General features: G+C 38.5%; 1 long non-coding RNA gene across 3 annotated transcripts in view; it reads left to right on the forward strand.

Moving 5' to 3' along the window:
* The window catches only part of LOC110467973 (uncharacterized), a 63,782-nt gene that overhangs the window by 4,637 nt on the left and 45,006 nt on the right, over positions 1–14,139 (forward strand). For 2 of the 3 annotated variants that reach the window (XR_014953569.1, XR_013339621.2), the window contains exon 3: positions 1–14,139. This exon is cut by the window's right edge and continues 45,006 nt beyond it. The exons of the other annotated variant lie outside the window; for it this stretch is intronic. This is a non-coding gene — a long non-coding RNA (uncharacterized LOC110467973). 3 annotated transcript variants of the gene reach the window in all.

The raw sequence follows: 14,139 nt of genomic DNA on the forward strand, positions 1-14,139 counted from the left end.
TGATGCAATTAGTTTCATTTTCATTTAGGAAAATAAAGAAGTGGAAGTGAAAAGGAAAAAAAGTACTGTGTTTGATAATTTCTCCATTTAAATCTTGAAAAGGCTTTGACATCAGCTAGAGAATGGAGGGGTGGTTAGAACCTCTTTCCAGGACTACTGCTTGCTGGAATCAATTTTCTGGAAGACTGGTTTCATACTGCCACACCACATCAGATTACATTCTGATTATTATATCTTTTTGACATTAAGAAAGAAAAGTATTCTGCACATTTTTTTTGTATAATTTGCAAAAATATAACAGAATTTAAGAGGCTTATTGCTGAAAACCATAAAACCACAAGAGGCAGGAATATGTTCATAAGTGTATTTCAATGTGACAGCCAAAGCTTCACCAGCTTTCTCAAAGCTATTCATGTGCTTATTGGTCAGGCTAGAACTAATTGGGCTCTTTAAAAATCAAAGGTAACCACTGAAGAGAAAACCTCTTTTTTGGCTTTTAGCTTTATCTCCAGGCTAGAAAATACCATTAAATTTCTTGGTCATTAGTACTGGCTTATGATGCCTTGCCTTTATAATTCTATATTTTTCTACTAAAAAAAAAATTAATCTTGAAAGGTTTTGACCTCAATGCAAAACAAACAAAAAAGTCTTAAGCTGAAACTGAAGGATATTTTTGCCCCCCATGCACAGAAAAAAAAAAAGTAAAGGATTTGTTTTTCAAACTGAGTATGCAATATTACAAGACATAAGGAAATCTTTTCTGAAAGGCAGAAACATATGTAACTACAATTACAATGCTTATGGTACATTATGATTCTGACGTTTAATTGGAAAACTCACTATACAAGACACTTAAAACAGAATCAAAGCAGGCTTTTTTAATCAGCAACATCTATTTCAATCTTCTTCGTCAAAGATAATGTGGGCAACTCCCTGGCTGACAGCAGTGGGACCAGGTTTGTAGCTGGTAAGCCATGAGATTTGTCATAGCACTCCAGAGAAGTGGGCTGTGCTCTGATCAGACATTATATGTTGGCTCTGAGGAGGCAGGGATGCTGTCTTGAGAGACATCAGGTCTGTGGTTGCAGCTGGAAGGGAGCTGGCAAGTTTAGCTCATTTAACAGCTCCATCTCTGTGACTGCTTATGGGGGTGATTCAAGAACATCAAGATCTGCTCAAATTCCTCACCAACACCCTCCAACCACCAAAAGTGGAAGATGGGAGAGGGACCACACATAGCCACCACTCCTGCCTGTTAACAATTAGAATATGCTTGCAAAAAATTAACAATAAAATCTTAGCTGTGTCATATTTGTTCCCTCACATATGAATTATGAGGTGAGCCCTTACTTTTGTACACATTTGTGATACCACACTTCCCACACTGTAATGTAGTCTCCTTTTTGTACTTACTCAATGTAGGCTGGCTGGCAGCAAATGCTACACTTTGGGTTTTCATGGATATGTTATATGCACATAAATTAGGCATGGTGGGAGGAAGAGAGCCCGTGGATCAGGCACATTAATAAATAAGAAGTAGAAGCAAGTAATAGCTATCATATCATTCTTGTCTTCTCACAACATGCTAAAAATGGCATTGTGTGAACCACCTGCACCCTGTATGTGCTTGCATATGTGAAGGCTCCAAATGAAAATTAAACAATAACTATGGGCCACTATTGTAATCACAAGTGAACCCAGTGGGAAGAAATGGTGATGTCTGATTCCAGTTCAGAAGGCTGAATGATTTCTTTATCATAACTATATTATAATACATTAATATACTATTTAAAGGAGATACTAAAACTACATACCTACTTTTTCTAACTACCAGGTCACAACTCGTGACTTTCTCGCCAGATTGTAGACACAGGTGGATTGGATTGGCCATCAGGCTCAAACAATCCTCACTAGAATCCAATCAAGCAATCACCCCAGGTAAACAATTCTCTAAACACATTCCACATCGGAAAAACAAGGAGCAGAAATAGAAATTGTTTTCTCTTTCTTTCCTCTGTGATCCTCTATGAAAGATCCTAAAGAAGGATGTGCCTACCACAGGCCACCTCTGGGACTTTAGCAATAGCTCCTTAGGTTTCCCTGTGTCTGTCCTCAAAGTAAAGAACTGGCTGCATTTCATCCCCATGATACATCGGGCAAAAAATATTTCACAGAGTAGGAAATAGCAGCAAGAGCGAAGTTTTGTAAGCAGAGACTAAAGCAGAGGTTTCCATGTTGTCTGTGCCCCACTTGTCACAATTTGGTGTGGTGTGAGGTACCAGCATCCATCAAGCTTCAGGCAGCCAGCCACCTGTGGCCTGAAGGTTTACAAGGCTGGTCACTCTGCACTCCCTTTGTGCCCAGTGGGTGGGAGTAAGTAATTCTAGGGTACCAGGTGACTCAGCTGACAAGCAGATGTGATTGTTCCCTTCAGAACTGCACCTATTTAATCTCCATTGAGTCCAGAATGACTCCCGCAGGTTTAGGTACCTACTCAGTAAACAGAAAATTAGGAAAGAGTCCTTCCACCCCAACTAGGAAATGCAAACTAGCAAGTGAGCTTGGGTTTTTTTCTTTAAAGGCCATGGAATCATGGAATGCTTTTGGTTGGAAGAGACTAGAAAATATGCCCTCCTTGATTTGTTGCTTGTTAACAGAGAAGGTCTCATTAGTGAAGTGGTGATTCGTGGCCATTTTGGCCACAGCAACTATGAAGTGATTGTGTTCAATATCTGTTGACAGGAGGAGGAGTGCCAGCAAAACTTCTACCCTGGACACAAGGAGACAGGCTTCAGACTGTGCAGGGAATTAGTGGGTAAGGTCTCCTGGGGTCCATCAGTGCTGATAGATGGTAAGAACCACCTCCTAAGGGCACAGGAGAAGGCAATTCCTAAATGTTGGAAGGGAAGGAAATGAGGCAGAAGACTGGCTTTGCTGAGGAGGGATCTTTTGCAGCTAAGGCAAAAAAGGAAGGAACATGGTTGTGGGAATTTTAAATTCCCAGTGGAAACTGAACTTGTGTGGGATCTGCTGCTCCAGCTGTACCCCTAAGTCTATGGGGCTTGATAGGATTCCCCCTGCCACAGTGGCATTGGAACTAGCAGATGTTTGAAATCAACCTCTTACTTATTAGTTTTAATTTTTTTCCAGAACCACTACCATGAAAAATTCAGATAGAATACACTGTGGTGTTCTGACATACTTGCAGAAAGAACAAGGGTTATGATTTTAATGTGGAAGAGCCATTTTGAGGATTTTCTGTCCTGTTGGAAAGTTTTGTGAAGTGGAAGAAAAGAACTGGAATGAAAATACTGAGAAAAAGTAAACTAATACACACTGCACACATAACCATAAGAAGAAAACCTTTAGATGCTCAAAAATGTAAGTTAGTTCACCAGCTATCTTTTACTGGTATTTTTTCTTGACTTCCAGAGTAACACAGGAATTTGCCTCCGCTGACACTAGTGCTGCTTCTGAGGGCAATTTCTGCCCCAGTGGCAGTGACTGCGGTGCAGCCAGCACCAGGTGGCACTGCCAGAGCTGCTCTAGAGCAGGGACAGGGGCTTCACCAGAAACTTTTGCAAGCAGCAGAAAAATCCAGACCTAATATATTAATTCAAATTAGCATATAGGATATGGGTTTCTTGATTTTTTTTTTTTTTGAGGTTTCACTTCTCTTTGTCCCTAGGATTTCCACAGTGGTGTTTGAATTAAAATGATCAAGTGGCAGAGATTTTTTGTGAAAAGTTCCTGTCAAAACTGATTTGTACGATAAAACTTAACATTAAAAATAAACTCTGGTGTGCCTTGCTAATTTATTATATATAAGAAAGGGTGCATTTATTCCTGGAATCATAGGAACCATATTATCACAGTGTTCTCTTGTCAATAAATTTTGTGGATTTAGAAGCAGCCATTTCCAAACACTATACACAGGAGTACAAATTGCTTCTGTTTCAGTGGATAAAGGCTGGAGAACAGTCAGATACAAGGTTTAACACTCTTTAGAGAGACGTCTCAGTTTTTAGAAGTATGTGAGTACATCTGTGACAATGTCATTTTCTCCTTTTGCTCATGATTTGGTATGTTTAAAAAAAAAAACACCAGCACATATGATTATAACAGGAAGGAAGGAAGGAAGGAAGGAAGGAAGGGAGGGAGGAAGGGAAGAAGGAAGGGAGGGAGGGAGGGGAGGAGGGAGGACATAAATAATTTCTTAGCTGTCACCTTCTTTCAAACTAAACTTCTGCTGCTTATTTTCTAAATTTTAAAGTGAGTCCCTTTCCACAATTTCAAGTATAAACCTGAAAAGAAATGAACTATTTCTCTGAAGGAGAAAATGTTATTGTGGCTTTTTTGATCACTGCAGTATTTTGTTGTTCATTTATGCCAAGTTGGCCACATAACTCTCAGGTACAACATCTGCATGACTTCTGCTCCAGTTCTTATGTCACCTGCCGAAGGAAAATGCTCAGACTGTCTGAGGATTGAGCAACCACTTCTTTGAAGCAGTTACCAGCACAGCTTCTGACTCCAGCCCTCTGCCAGCACACTTTCAACCAGCCTGCAGACATCAGTAGCTGGCTTTCCCCCACTCTGAGGCTTCAAATTAAATTGCTGTTGAGACTCCATGACATAAATTAAGAACAGAAAAACCAGTTTTAAGCTTACATCTCTGAAGAAATCACTAAATGAATTCTATTTTGGCAGCTTGCTGCTCACAACTCAGAAAATACGACAGCAAAGCAAATCACATGTCCAGTGTGTGTTTTATAACCCTGCACAGACTAAGCCATCTTGTAGGCACATGCTTGACTATTTTTAGTGGCTGTGCTCCTGAAAATATGGCAAAGTCCTTTAGTGTTGGCAAGTCACTAGGGGCTACTTGAAAAGTAGCAAGAGATGTCAGTTGCTGGAATTTTGACTGCAAATAATAATACCTGGATTTAAGATTTGCTGCACAGATTTGCCAAAGAGCAAATGAAGTCAGCTCTGGCAATGTGACGATCTGCTGATTGCTGCCTCCAGCCATGAAAGCACAGGATCTGACTGTGTTTTATTTTCATCACCATTGCTACAGCATCATTTTAAAGGTACACAATGGTTCGTGGGAATGCCAGTTTTCCAGGGTATCCATCTGGGAATCAAACAACTCTCCTTCAGTTCTGAGCAGGCACTGTGGTGTGTCCAGAGGACTTATAACTGACATGGCCCATTAGTCATAGAAACATCCCACTAAAATTAGCGGCAGCTTTTCATCTTTATGGGCCTCATGCCTCGGTCCATATGTAGAACATACAGAATGGATTTTTCTTTTCTTGGCATGTAACCCCGTCTTTCCGGTACTTTGGTTCCAGACCTTCATGAGCAATGCAGGTGGCTTTTGTTGTTCCACAGCTCATATTCCTGACAGTTACTGCATCTACACAATACTTCTGCATTCAGCCAGGCTGAAACATTCTCACAAACAGTTACTTAAGATTACCAGCATTAGCATGTAAATATAATAGTAATTAATAACACTTTGGCTTCTTGAAGATTTCTTGTGCTGCTCTGTTGGCCCTATTTCAACACCACCTAAAAAGCCAGCAGCAAGGTCTCTGCCCACCCCAATCTTGTTTTTAAGGCTTCTTTAGTTTGTTTTTAAGATGTGTAGCCAAAGCATGGGGATAAACTACTGTGATTTTCTCTTTGGAAGGCCAGGGTTTTCATGGTCACTTCTCATTTGGTACTGTATGTATTTATTCATCTGTTGGGTCCCAGATGGAGACAATTCAGACCTGGTTTTCAGAGGTGTTGGGCAATTAATAGCTTCCATGTGAGCCAAGGGGAGCTGTGACCATGAGGTACTGTGCTAAATATGGCTTCTAGTTTTTTGAAGAGCACATGCACAAGACACCATTTAAAAAGTGTTTAACTCGTATCTTCATTCTGAATCTAAACTTACAGCAAATAGAGACTTGAATTAACTCTGTGTTATTTATGGCATTTATGAAATGAGTAAAGGATCCAATCAAATATTTAACATCAGTAATATATTCCAGAAAGAAAATTCAAGACTTCTCAACCTTACCCTTCTACTTGAGTTTCTTTCTTGCTACCTCAACATATAGGTCAAACACCGAATAAGAATCTCCTTTTCTTAAGAAATAGTTACTCCAAAGTAGAGGTGAGGTTGTCAGTGGTGCTGTCATGGCACCATTGTTTTACCTGGCACACTGGATTTTATTTTCCAGTGCTGTAAATACGCAAATTTTCCAAAGCATTGCACATGTTTAGAAAGGCAAGAGTATACCAAGTTGCCAAGTCCCCAAGTTTATATATCCCATTTTGTAAAAATAAAATAGAATATGCAAACTGTCTGGATAAAACTCCAGGAATACTTGAAGTTTACTCATAATAAGGGCAGCACTTTTATGCCATACTGTGCAATGTATTGCAGTGTAGGCAATGGCTGTTCCAATCCAGAAATAGAAAAGGTGATTCATTTTGGTTTGGAATGAAACAGCAGCATGTCATGGTGCTGCTAATAAAAGCCTTTTGGGTTTTTCTCCCTGCAGGCCTCATTGCAATAATAGCAGTGCTTCTGTTAGCTCATTATCAACATTGCTGGCAGTGGAGGAGGCAGAATTGGTTGCACATTTAGATTATTGCTGTCATTGCAACACTTTATACTAAGACTCCTTAAACAAAGGATTTACAAGCCATCGTAGAGACAGTCCATCAATAGAAGCTGTTATAGAATCCCTTACTGCAAGGACTGATTAGCATTTTATTGACACCCTGTGAGAAAATTGCTAACTACTCATTAACTTTCTATGCAGACAAATACATTTGAGGAACATGAGGGACCATTTGGAGCATTGAATCTTGTTTCCCACTGATTACAGGTCACAACATCTTGCTAGAGAAGTTCTACACTGAGACAGCAGTTTCTGGATAAGCTACTTCATCTTTCATAGAAAACCATCTCTTTTAAACCTGAAGTTCTCAAGAATCCTTAATAACTCAATATTTAAGCTTGAAAAAGGCAGTTACTCATGTGGTTCCAGATTTCAGATATTGAATAGTCTGCTACAGCAAAGATTCTTCCACTACTACAATCTTCCCACTTGTCTCTCACTTGCCTTCTTTCACTTCATTTACATTCTTTGTTATATATAAAAGTAGAAATTGTTACTTAAGAATTAGGCTTTGGTAAAATCTGTCCTCTCTCAAAGCTAGGGATCAGTCATACTGATGTTATTGTGATCAAATGCTAACCCATACTTTCAAAAATTACATAGGCAACATCTAATGGATAGAGAAAAAGTTTAAAGGCTCTGAGGTTAGCCACAGAGAACAGAGTGAATAAGTAATGCATAGGTGCAGCTCCTTGCCACTTTCATACCATGGTAAGTTTTCTCCCCAGAGCTGTACCTGCAGAGTTGTATCCCTCGGGAGAGCCCTCTGGAAAAGGTCTCCCTCAGAGGAAGATGATGGTCAAGCTGCTTGCTATGAGTAATTTGAAATAGTGAATTAAAACCAAAACTAAGATAAAATAACAAGATAACATCACCCATGCTACACCACAAATGGAATCACTGGATTTTGGTGTTGTAGCAGGCAAGACCTCTACCCACACCACTGTTCTTCCTGTATCCATAAGGTTTGTATCATAGCCTCCCTTTCTTGCAGACCACTCTTCCTTCCACACCCCCTCATAAGCTTCCCTTTAGCAACTCTCTTGTGCTGAGCTTTTCTGAGCACACAGAGTGACTTGGCATAGAAACCCCAGGGTCCACTTCAGATTCCCTCATAAAGTAACTTGGATCATCTCTTGTTTTTCTTGAATAAATGCAACACATTCTGCCTGTTATTTGGCCAAGGTATTTTGCAAGAGTAAAGCTGGGAACTGCAGAGTGCTGGCCAGCCAGGCCACGAGCTGCGCTTAGTGCAGCAGTATTCCTCCACCAGCTGCTTCTGCTTCCCTGTAATTTGTTCAGGATTTGCACCAGGACCTCTGAGTTCACCTTCTGCAAAATAGTTATTAAGTTTTTTTTCTCTTTCTCTAAGAGAAATGTTCCTCCTCTCCCTTTTTGTTTAGAAGAGAATAATTTGCCACTGGATTGGAAACAAATTAGTACCATGTTGGCAGGGCAGCTCTGCCTGTTCCCCAGACACATTTATTGTATTTGCCAATTATTTTCAGCATGAAAATGGCAGAAAGGTAGACGTGACATCAAATATATGTAAGGAGCTCACTTAACAGAGGTAGCCCTAAAAAAGAAAGGAGACTTCATCCTCTGCAGTTATAAATGTGTTCCATTTGTTGTGGCTGCAATACGCTCCAGACATCCAAAGGCTGGTGACTTTGGAGAATTCACATTTCAAATCAATACAAGTTGCTATTTCAGTCATTAGATTTAATTTTTGCTATGTTCCTAGGAAATCTAAAGGTTCTAAAAGTCTTTCCTGATGAAGACAATTTTTGATATAAAACTAAAATATTACATAAATTGATAATAAAATTGGAGGTAGAAATAAGAATTTTTTTCACCCCATTTTAGAAAAAAAAATAAGAATGTTCAGATTTTTCACTTTGACACAATTTGGGAATAAGCCTAGTTGAATCTAATGTAAAATTGAAATGCAGAAAAAAAATTTGCAAGATCAATGAGGTATTTTAAATCAAGTAATATGTTTAATTTGATCAGAATTGAAATAACTTTTCTTTCATTTTTGTTCTGGCAAAACTAACAAAAAAGTCATTTTTGGTTGACCTGAAATGATTTTTTCCTAAGTTTAGACAGAGAGTGGAAAGATTAGTTATTTAGACAGCACTACTCCTAAATTCAAAGGTTATGCCATTTCCAGCAGCCTATCCTTCCTGCCTTAAATGAGCTTTTCATCCTTATATATATGTTTATAACAACTGATGAGAGAAATATTGAGTAATCACATAGATCACAGTCAAAGTTTCAAAATTCTTTTAACTATTTGATCTTCCTTTCTTGGAAGGGGATCTTATGTGTGTGCAACTTATTCATCATTCCAGTTTATAATTAGATCTTTCTGTTGTTTATTGTGGCCATTTGTTGTTGTTTTAAAAGTAAAAGATTTCCATAGTAATGTGCTCCATCTCCTGCATTGTGGGAGATAATTTACAGTGATGTATCTGGCCCTAAATAAGTGCAGGTTCCCTTACAGTAGGAAGAACTGTTGGAAGAAATACACTGAGTTGTCCCCAAAATAAATAAACCTTACGTTTCCATTTTGGTTCTGCCAAGTGCCATGTGATCCTGAGTACATAGGAGCAGGATGTTTGCTGACCATCCTAAAAAGATACCTAATATTTCAGTCATGCTGAATGAATCACATTTGCTCTGGTGGCCTACAGAGAAGCAAATAATATTTTTCTGATTCATCTGCTAGAAAGATATTGCTTGGAGAAGCTATTTATGAACTCAAACATGCCTAGAAATCTGTTTGTTCTTTAATTCCTTCCCCATTTTCCTACTCATAACACCTTTTCTGACTTAACCATGTGCAGCATAAGCCTCATGTCATGTGTTATAGGGTAGAAAATTTAAAATTCTAAACACACTAGTGCTCTTTGGATAACACCTACAATCATAATGAAGTGTTTCTTGGCACGCCACATGCTGTACCTTAAATCACTTTTATATTGAGCTCTGGAAGTCTTTTTCCCAGTTTCACCTCTACGCTGGTTCCTGAGGAAAGGGAGCTGGGATGCTGCAGGCAGCCCCTGTCCAGGCAGTGGCTCTGGTGGAGATGTTTGCCACCCTCAGCATCAGCAGAATTTGGTGTTGGGCTGGACTGTTCCTAAAGCCACTGCCCCATGTGGGGACAGGAGCATCAGCTCCGTTAGCAAGACTGCAGAGAGAGCAACCTCTGGCCAGAACCAAGGAAGGAGGGGTGAGGTGCACTTGGTGGCAGAAATGTCTTTTTCCAGCACAGCAGGCTCCAAGAAGAAGGATTTGTCTAGAGATTAGCCCTAAAACCACAGTTCAGCACCACTGTTAAGCACATGTCCAGCTGAGAGTAAGCAAGACACATAAATGTCAGTGGGTTTTCTCATGCTGTTAAAATGGGTATGCACTCCAGGGGCTATTTGGGAAGATTTGCAATTTTTTTAAGGACAGAGAATGTATAGACAGACTTGATAGAATAAAAGACAAGAAAACTGAAAAAGAAAAAAGTCATAACACAGAGAAGAAAATCATATAAATTTTGATAGTTAACCAAAAATTTAACAATTCTGACAGAAACCTATGGAAGATCATGTAGATTAGATACAACATGAGTTTGAAATTAATTGAAAATACTGCATGTGTCCAAAATATGTTAAAAACACCTCTGTTGGGAAGATAATAATCTTTTTTCTTGATTATGTTGGAATTAAATGTGACAGATGTGTATTTTAATTGGCCACGAATATCTTCGTGTTCAGACCTTACATTTGCTGACTGATGAACATTTTCTAAACAGTCTGATCATCTTGATGGCCATGACCACCTACAGGCCATAGTTCCTATTTAAACTAGATTTCATGTAATCTTGTCTTTATTTGAAAATTACTAAATGACAAGTTACTGGTTCTAAGAGAAAGACCTAAACTTGCATTGCAAGTCTGAGAGGAGTAGACATTATTTGATCTCATAGGTGTTACGAACACTGCTTTCTGTAGATTTATGATTGTTCATTTATCAATTATATCTGCCAGCTTATTACTATCAAACTATTAACACCTCTGGTAATTTCATAGTGTGAGAACCAACCTTCTGCAACTCTGAAGATTCTTTAAAGTTTTTCTACTCCAAAAATTTCAGCAGTTCTGGAAAAGATTGTTTCATTAATGCAACTCCAGGAATTACCAGTATCAGCTTCATGTAACTGATTTTAAACAATTAGATGTTAGTAATAGGATTGCACTACCAAGCAGCAGCAAACCATCAAGTGCTAGAGTTTAATCAGGCTCATAGTCCCCTATGCTGGGGACACAAAGAAGTCTGCAAGATTTTTTAAGGATCTAGGTGAAGAGAAGGAATATCCAGATAAAAAAGGTGTATAGAAGTGTATATTAAAAAATAACACTTACGTAATTGCCATTAAATATTAATTATTAAATATTGTCGTTACATAAAAGGAAAAATAAGATATGGCTAAGAAGGCAAGTTATATTAAAATTATTAAAATAATTTTTAAGTCTGTGAGTTAAGCAGGAATGTACACAAGCATTTAATTTCTTCCTTTGATTTCAGTGACTTCCATTAATTTCTCACAGAAATGGGCTCAAGTCACTGGTGAAGCTGCAGTGAGGTAAGCCAGGGTGCACATTTCTGGAAGCTCAGCCACTTCACCCATGGATGACCTTGTTCCACAGCCAGCATAGGTAACTTACTTGACCTTTGCTGCCAAGGCTGGACATTTGTATGTCATATGAAATGAATGTAAATCCAGGTCTACAGGCTAAAAAAAATATAAAGTTACAGAGGATTTTAAAGTATTAGACAAAATCAGTTTATATTTACTGTAGATGCTATATTTTAGGTTAAAAAAAGTCCTTAGGATTAAGATCAGAAAAGCTCCTTCACTGATTAAAATATTTTATAGACTATTTATAGAATAGTCTCCAAAAGATATTAATCACTGTGTACACTTTGGAACTTTTAACTTCCTAAAAATCAAAATAATAAGAGGCTTATCTGCAGAGAAAAATCTAGCTCAGGCCAGAAGATGCACCAGAGAGGGTAGTGTTTATCTGTGTTTACCTGTTATTTGCATCTGCTGTAACTGTGAGCAAAACACTGAATATAACCTTCATTTACTTACTTTAAGATTTTTTTTGTCTATTTTAAGGACTAATTCTAAGGCAAATATTTTCATTCTGCACATCTTCTGACTTACACTCATCTAAACTAGGGATATATTCACACAGCTTGGCACAGATAACCAAATATTATTTAGTTATTTATTATCATTGTGGCTTCAGTTTCTTCTCTGAAATGTCTTGGACTGTTTTCCTGAAAAATTATCATTTCTCACTTTATTTGTTATCCACTCATAGTTTTTGTGTGAGCTCCAGGGAGGACACATTTTTCTTCTCAAAGTTTTCAGAAAGCTCTAGCTGAAGAATCCTGTAACTGGAATAATTTTTATTGCCTTAACACTCTCTTCTTCAAGCTTTATCTCTGCAAAGAAAAGCCTAAGGTCATTCTAACAATCCAGAGGGTCCTGACCCTTTAAAAATTACCTCTGATCTTGGAGCAGAGCTTCCATGTTTCACATGAATGCAGCCTTCCTTCCCAATCTATTTTGGGGTTTTTTACAATCCCCATGTTAGCCAGGAAGTCTCTGAAGCTCAGCTCCTACCAGTATAGTTTTATACCTTATACCTTTGACAGGAACTGCTGGCATTCGCCTGCAGGAAGCTAACATATGATTTAGGAGGGGATAAAACATATACATGTTTGTTACTTGAGTTTTACAACTCTATAGGGAATGAAAATCTTTTTCACAAAGGATTTAAAACCTTGGCTTTTTTCCCCACTAGAAAATTTCCAAATTCTCTGAAGGGAAATGGCTAGATGAAATTAATTTGGGGTCAATTGAAAGGTTTCAGTCTGACCAAACCCAAAATCCTTTTAATTTTGTCTTTCGTATTTATTTTTTACATTATAATATACCGAGCAGCATAAAATATGAGATGCTATTCCTAATGCTTTAAAGAAAGTCTTGAACATATGGCCCAAATGTAACTGATACATTGATGTCTAGCTGAGTTTATGGAAACCCTAAAACAACAACTGTGGGAGATGTGAAATGAGCTATTCATCTTGACTTGTGTCCAGGAGTAATACTTAATAACAATGATATTTAAAATAGTTTATCAAGGAACATGACAAACAGAATAGGAGAAAAGGGCATGATACAGGAAAGACCAGGTATTGTAAGAGACAGCTTAATTTGGTGCCAAGAACAAACTATATTTGCTAAAACTATATTTTTATAAAGTTATAAATGTTCTTATATCCTTATATGCTTATGTGCTTTCCAAATCAAGACACACAAAATCTCCAGCAGCAGTGAAGCTCTGCTAAGGGGAAGAAGAATCTCAGGAGACAAATTTTTTGGTGCCACCAAAACCTGCACTGGTTTAATGCACAGCCACTTGCACTGAGTGGCAAAATATTTTGGTGTATCATTTGACTGAAACCTGTTACATCAGAGGAGCTTTCTATCCTCTCCATCACCATGACAACAGCATTATTGCTTCACCAGCTTGAAGGATAGGAAGGTAATCAGGAACAGTTAACATCAGCAGACCACACACCACCAGCCCAAGTGCTTTTGTTGAAGAAATTAGTGTTTGTGCAGATAACATGTAATACACTCTGACTTCTGTAAAACTGTTGACACCATCCCACATAGTGTTTTCATGTGTAGGCTGAGGAAATACCAGCTAGACAAACTGTCTTCAAGATGGGTTGAATACTGGCCAAGACACCTCATTCTAATTAGTGTCTCAGTATCAATTTGGCAGCCAGCAACAAGCAGAGCAGCCTGGGAGCTGATAGTCAGACTGGTGGTCTTCATCATCTTTTGCCATGACCTGAGAGAAAGACAGAAGCCACCCTTGTCAAATGTGTAGTAATCAAGCAGAAAAGGCAGGGTTTGACACACTCTAAAACTTTGAAACCAAAGGGACCCTGACAAATTTGGAGATTAATCTCAGAGAAATCTCACAAAATTCAGCCAGGATAAATGCAAAGGTTTATACCTGGGGCAAGCACAAGTCAGTGAGTAAGCTATCTGAACAGCAGCCTCTTTGAAAAGGACATTTGGCATTTAGGGAATCCCAGACCAATGGATATAAGGGTGTTCTAATCACAAGCACAGGAAACTGCATAATAGATCACATTAGGAGAAATGTGACCAGAGGAAGGCAAGATTAAGTTGTCCTGCCTTTAAGCAGTGGTATGGAGGCAAAGGGGCAATTTAACAGCAGACTATAACTCTTTGAAGGACACTTGTAAAGGCAATAGGACCAAACTGCTTGCAGGAGTAGGAGATGATTTAACAAAGGACAATACCAAAGTGTTGCAGCTTGGTAGGTTCACCTCGAACATCAGGATT

Source organism: Lonchura striata, chromosome 3 (genome assembly GCF_050655825.1).
Source record: "Lonchura striata isolate lonStrDom1 chromosome 3, ASM5065582v1, whole genome shotgun sequence".
Taxonomy (NCBI): domain Eukaryota; kingdom Metazoa; phylum Chordata; class Aves; order Passeriformes; family Estrildidae; genus Lonchura; species Lonchura striata.